Raw genomic sequence first — 6,128 nt, 5'->3', positions numbered from 1 at the left:
CTTTCTCTGCTCCCTCCTGCTCTGGCCTGCTTGATGCAGCTCCTCTCTCTCTCTCTCTCTCTCTCTCATATGCCTCTATTGGAGCTACTTTGTCCCTCTCCTTCTCCCTCTCCTGTGCCTCTGTTGCTGCTGCTCTGTCCCTCTCCTTCTCCCTCTTTTGTGCCTCTATTGCAGCTACTTTGTCCCTCTCCTTCTCCCTCTCATGTGCCGCTATTGCTGCTGCTCTGATGTCCCTCTCCTTCTCCCTCTTTTGTGCCTCTTTGGAGTTGCATTGCCTTGTGTAGGAGTCCCATTGTTGCTGTTGCAACCTTTGCAAGCATGGTCACGAGAAAGGCTACAAGACCACGTAATGTTGGAGTAATGTTGTGACCTCTTGTGTCTTCCACAACACTAGAAATGCATTGGATGAGTGGATCCCTTGCACCTACAGCTTAAATGACTGGATAGTGATGAAAGGATCGGCCAAAGGTCCACACAAGCTTCCCAAGAGCAAGAGAGGTCACATCTTGCATGAGTGGAAGGGGCGCATCTTGAAGTTCAAGTTTGGGAAGAAAGGATGGCTCGCAAAAGTGCAACATGTTTACATGGCCGGGAAAAGATATGCGGCTTCCTCCATCATTCAATCAATCTAGGATACCATCACACTGTGAGCCTTTCTATCTGCATACCTTTTTCACCTATAAGTGTAATGAGTCCATTTGGAAATTTTGTGTTTGTTTTCTAAGAGCTCTTATTCATAGTGGCAGATGTTTTCCCTTCAGACTTCGAGGAGTGGGAACCTGTTGAATCATTCATAGGCAAGTTCACTATGATTAATGAGGATTTAGGTAAGCAAATGCATGCCAGGGAGAAGTTGGCCTCCTTGCGAATGAAGAATGTGTATTGGTTTAATGCAACATACATCACTCCAACAACATCATCAAGCTATGGTTGTCTGCAAACCATTGCACCACCACAACTTCAAGACATGGATTTCAACACTAATGTGGACTCGAGGACATTGCAATCGTATAAGGACAAGATTGCAAAGGATGTGGGCAATGCGGCCATGAAGTTTACATTTAGATCCAAATGGGGAAGGTTATCTTGGTTTATGCCTCAAGCTATGGCCGTCTGCAAACCATTGCACCACCATAACTTCAAGAGATGGATTGCAACAGCAATGTGGACTCGAGGACATTACAATTGTATAAGGACAAGATTGAAAAGGATGTGGGCATGGCCATGAAGTTTACATTTGGATCCAAATGGGCAAGGTTATCTTGGTTTATGCCTCTGCACATTTTTGCTTCTTTATTTCAGAATACATATGCATAGAACAAAAACTATGTGGTCCTACAAGCATGTAGATGAAAATGCTCTTGAAGATTTACTTGGGATGAATTGGGTAACTAGGTCAGGCAACCAAAAGGGTGATGTGTTTCAATGTCACGCATGTAAAGACAATGTGGTTATTAGATACCATTTTTCACGCCAAATGTTGTATTTACCTTTTCAGTATAGGCACTAGAAGAAAACAAATGGCCGGTGACTTCCCCTAGGCTCTAATGATGAAGACAATATGGGGGTAAGTTTTTCTATTGATGTTGAAGAGGGAGATGTCAAGAATGTGAATGTCACATCGCAATGGACTCTAAGGGATGTGTGAGAACACCTATTGGTCATGGAGGACAGCATGTCAGAGTCCTTCTACTTTACCTTAAATGGTGGTAAGATTAGCCCTCATGTGGAGAAGTGCCTACATAGTGCCAATTTCATTCCTTCTGCAACTTTGAAGATTGCTAACAATGTGTTTGACTAGTGCAGCAGTTAATTTTTTGTCTATCAAATCCTAGTTATTGCTTCAAAAGATGATGGACAATTAAATTAAAATGTTATTTCTTTTAATGTTTTCTCCTTTCAGGTCATGGTAAATGTTTTTCAAAAAATTTAGGGATTTTATGATTAATTTTAATTTTCAGGGTTTTGATATGTATTAAGGGGTAAGAGCCCTTTTTACGTCACATTCTCACTTTCACGTTTAGAGAGCCATAGAAACTCCCATCCTCAAAAGTTACTCCCTCCATTAGCTGCTGCTATTTGCCATGGATTCAGCTAGAACTCCGTTCCATGACTTCATCTCACGAACTGCATTTGCAGATCGTGAGGAAGAGCTATTTTTAGTATTTGATAGTACTTTAGATGTCCTAGGCACATATATGCGAGCCAAGGATGACTTCTCAAATCTCATCCTTTACATGCAAGATAATTTCTCAAATTTTGCTTATACACTTGACCACTCTTCAAAGAGATGGGTTCCCATAGATTACATAAAGTATTTGTTTGTAGAGGAACCCAAGATTGTAAAGTGCTTGGCTCGCTTTTGTGACAACCTTACAGACAAAGGGTTTAGGATAGTCGAAGTTCAAGACATCCTATATGCGGGGATCACAGGAAATACAGGCACCAAAAATTTCCTTTCATGGGAGATGACATTCATCTTCCTTCTCCAAGAAGGAAATTTAGAGGAAGAAGCCTCATCGTCTAGCACCCCCTCTAGTAGAACTACTGATCTAGTCACTAGACTTGGACATGCACATGGAAGAGATTCTTGACGATGCAATAGAGAAGCAGCTCAAGCATTGAGCCTACTTCAAGAGCCCCCAGTACAGCAAGAATCTACATCGAAGACCATTGACCCAGAATCATAATTATGGTCCTTGTCCCCCCTCATCATCGATGGAGAAGAGTACGTATTCCTCCATGACATAGAGGTTATTTTTGGACTATGAGACGATGAGGCACTCCGAGTCCTATCGGGGTTCGATGTTGACACAAGTGTCAAAGATCCCGGGGTTTTAGGTTTCGAAGACCAAACAATGGAAGAGTTTCTCTTGACGACGCTGGTTTCAATGAGGGATGCAGACATGTCTGTATATGATGCACAACCCTCTCATGCAGAAGCATCCACCTCCAACACAGGTCAAGAGAAAGCGTCCACCTCCCAAATGGAACATCACACAGCACCTGGTTCCATCAATGTTGCAAATTAGGAAGGGATAGAAGCCGGCAATGCTGTAGTGGTAAGTTCAAACAATATTTTTTATTTTGATGTTCTTTCAATATAATTTATTTTGTCAGTCTTCTAATGTTTATTGAATTGTTGCAAGACACATTTAAGCTTGATGAATTCTCATCTCGATGGGGTAATGTTCGCAATGCATTTGGACAAGATCATTCTTTGGCCCATTACCTTGGCAAAGTCGCAAAACATATCGTGGTCTTTCATAGCAATTTTTCTCCTTGAGGTCCTTCGGAGCTACTAAAGTGCCAGGCATTGTTGCGCGCTATCGAATACTCCAACATTACTTAAAATGCCAACAAAGTCATTTTGGTACACCACCTGGCTGCTATCAATGCCTTTGGATCGAACATTCATGGTAGGGAATTGATGGCAACGGCTGTCTTTGGTAGCAGGAGAGGAGGATGTTAGTGTTGTTGCGGCTAGATTTATATCTAGGAATCCACTAGGGGATTCAAAGACCCCTATTCGGAATGTACTCAAACTAGCCAAGAAGAAAGATAGCCTGTGAGGCCTTTTGTATATATAAACATATATTTATATGGATATTTCAATGGATACTTGACTACATGACTTTATTTTATTCCTTGCCCTTGTCTTAGCTGCTCAATGAAGGGCTCTTTCTATATCACCTTCGCAACCATCAGATCGGCATCCTTTGATATCAACGTGCTATCTTTGCTGGGACAATTCATTAGAATCATTGCTTTTTGGGTCTTGTAAAGTTGTGCTATGGCTTTTCATTTGTCTTCCAGAAGACTCTACAACAACTTTACTGCTTGTATGGAGTGTGATCCAAAAATGACCCAGTATCTCATCTTCTCAATCTAAGTAGAGTTCAAAGCTTGCAAAGATTGGTTTGTCTCCCATTTTCCTTCGGGTCAAAAGGCATAACATCCGCCATTACCAGATTGATGTGTGGGTGCTTGAGGTAGTCCTTTAGGAGATCTTGGACATGAGAACTTGTCACTCCTTGATACACCTTGTGTTGTGGTGCTTGAAAGCACTGTGTGACATCAATGTCAAAATCGGTGTGCATGCCAAATGGGTAGTAAGGCCTCCACTTTTCAAATAGTTGGATCCCTTCATCTGATCCAACATGCTTCCACCTCCAAGTTTGGATCTAGAATTGCAAGTAGGTTATTTTCATATGTTGCCACTTCCCTATTTTAGAGCATAGCCAACTCCATTGTAGTATCGTAGAGTAGGATCTCCAAATGTGTTCCAGGTACATGCACAATGCAGAAAACTTGAATAACGTTAATAACTGAAAGCAATGGAAGCTTGAGGATCAACACACAATTAGACACAGAGAGGATAACCAAAAAAGGACTGCATATACAATTCAAGATGCCAAAATTTACAAGAGAGTTGATGTATTACTCTGAACAACAACTAAGTGGTGCTGGTTGAGCCAAAACCAGCTAATACATCAATAAGATTGCAGATCGCGATAACAATCGCCTGTAGGAATCATTCTAGAGACAAAAGTCCAAGAGAGTGTTCTTGGAGGCAGTTAATAACCAATTTTCAGTTCCAAGATAGTATATCTGAATATTCTATTCCTTCACTTGGAGGTAGTGGCTTAGTGGGGTGGTGGAGCTACCCCTCAACATGAGGACAGTATTTAGAACTACGTGCATCCCACCTTTTGCCAAAGTTTGGGGTCAACTCCAACAAAGAGCTCAATTCACAGCTCTCACTCCGTGTTAGGGCCTCGATGTGGGGACCCCTCTAGCTCCAACGAGTCCAAGAGCTTGAATCAGGAGATGCAAGACCCTGCTAGCCCGAGGGCTTTTGAAGCCCCCTACACTAGCCTAGCTCCACCTCATTCTCCTTCTCCTTCCATAGCCTCCAAGTTAAGAGGTACGATATCCAACACGTTTGGACGGTTGGGTCAAACAGATTCAGCAAAAATGGAGAACCCCTTTGCCAATATGTCCATGGAAAGGGGAGGCCAACAGTGACAGCTAGTTCCTGCGAGGTTCTTGAGCTACAGGTAGGGATTGAGCCTACCTTTGTAGACTCAATACCCATAGTCTTCACAGGACACCCTGACTCTGAGCACATGGATGACGAAGAACCATGGATAAGGGACTTCATAGGGCAAAATCTTGGCCGAGGAAATGCACGAGACTTCCAAGTGGGAAACTCTTATCAACTTTCGACCTTCCAAGTGCCCCCAAAATTCGGCGACTACGTAGCCCCACAAGCTCCACCTTACTTACCAATGCAAGGAACATCCATGCAGATGCCTAGTAGCCCGTTTCCTCCTAAGGGCCTATAGTTTACTCCCGCAGCTGCAACTCCGATGTACGGGGTAGTAGGCTTCATAGCCCCAATGTCCGTACCAGGAATCCAATGGATCCCGCCACCAAGGCAAGGCTTGAGGCCACCTCTACGACCCATTAGGCCCACAACAACATAGACTCCACATGCTTCCCAAATGGTGCTATCAGATGAGGTGGGCATCCTGGTGAACACACTAGGAAGGGGGGCCGCCCCACCTCTGGTTGCACCTGTATTCCCAACAGGGGTCACCAATCCCATTAAGAGTCGACCCATAGCCATCTCCAAATTGTTAACTAAATTTCTTGGGGAAGGAGGTCCCCTCTCCCACGTGGAGCGATTCAAGAAAATATATGAAGCATTGGGTGCTCCCAAAGATCTGGAAATGGTGATTGCATTTGGCCTCATCCTAGATGGCAAGGCAGGCCAATGGTACACGGACATCAGTCTAGAGGAGAAAGTCAAGTGGGAGGCGTTACGAAAGGCCTTCATTGTAGGGTTCACCCCCAGCCCACTAGCAGGGCCAAGAGGGACACCACCCCAAGGGAGCGGAGAGGAGGATGAAGAAAAGGAGGACCTATGACAGGTACCTTCCCATTACAAAGCCTACACGATTGAGGATCATAAGATCTTATACCAGCAGGCCAAGAGAACCAGGGAAGAAGGGTGCTTCCAAGGACACGACAACCCAACTAAGGTTAAGGAAGTAAACCTGGTGCTGAAAGGGGTGGACCCACAACCACTATACATAGCAAATGACCTCACCCCCAACGAGGAG

This window comes from Dipteris shenzhenensis, chromosome 12 (assembly GCF_047967505.1).
Source record: "Dipteris shenzhenensis isolate YYH24624 ecotype China chromosome 12, Dip_SZ_1.0, whole genome shotgun sequence".
NCBI classification, from domain to species: Eukaryota; Viridiplantae; Streptophyta; class Polypodiopsida; order Gleicheniales; family Dipteridaceae; genus Dipteris; species Dipteris shenzhenensis.
Note: the sequence above shows the minus strand (reverse complement) of the source record.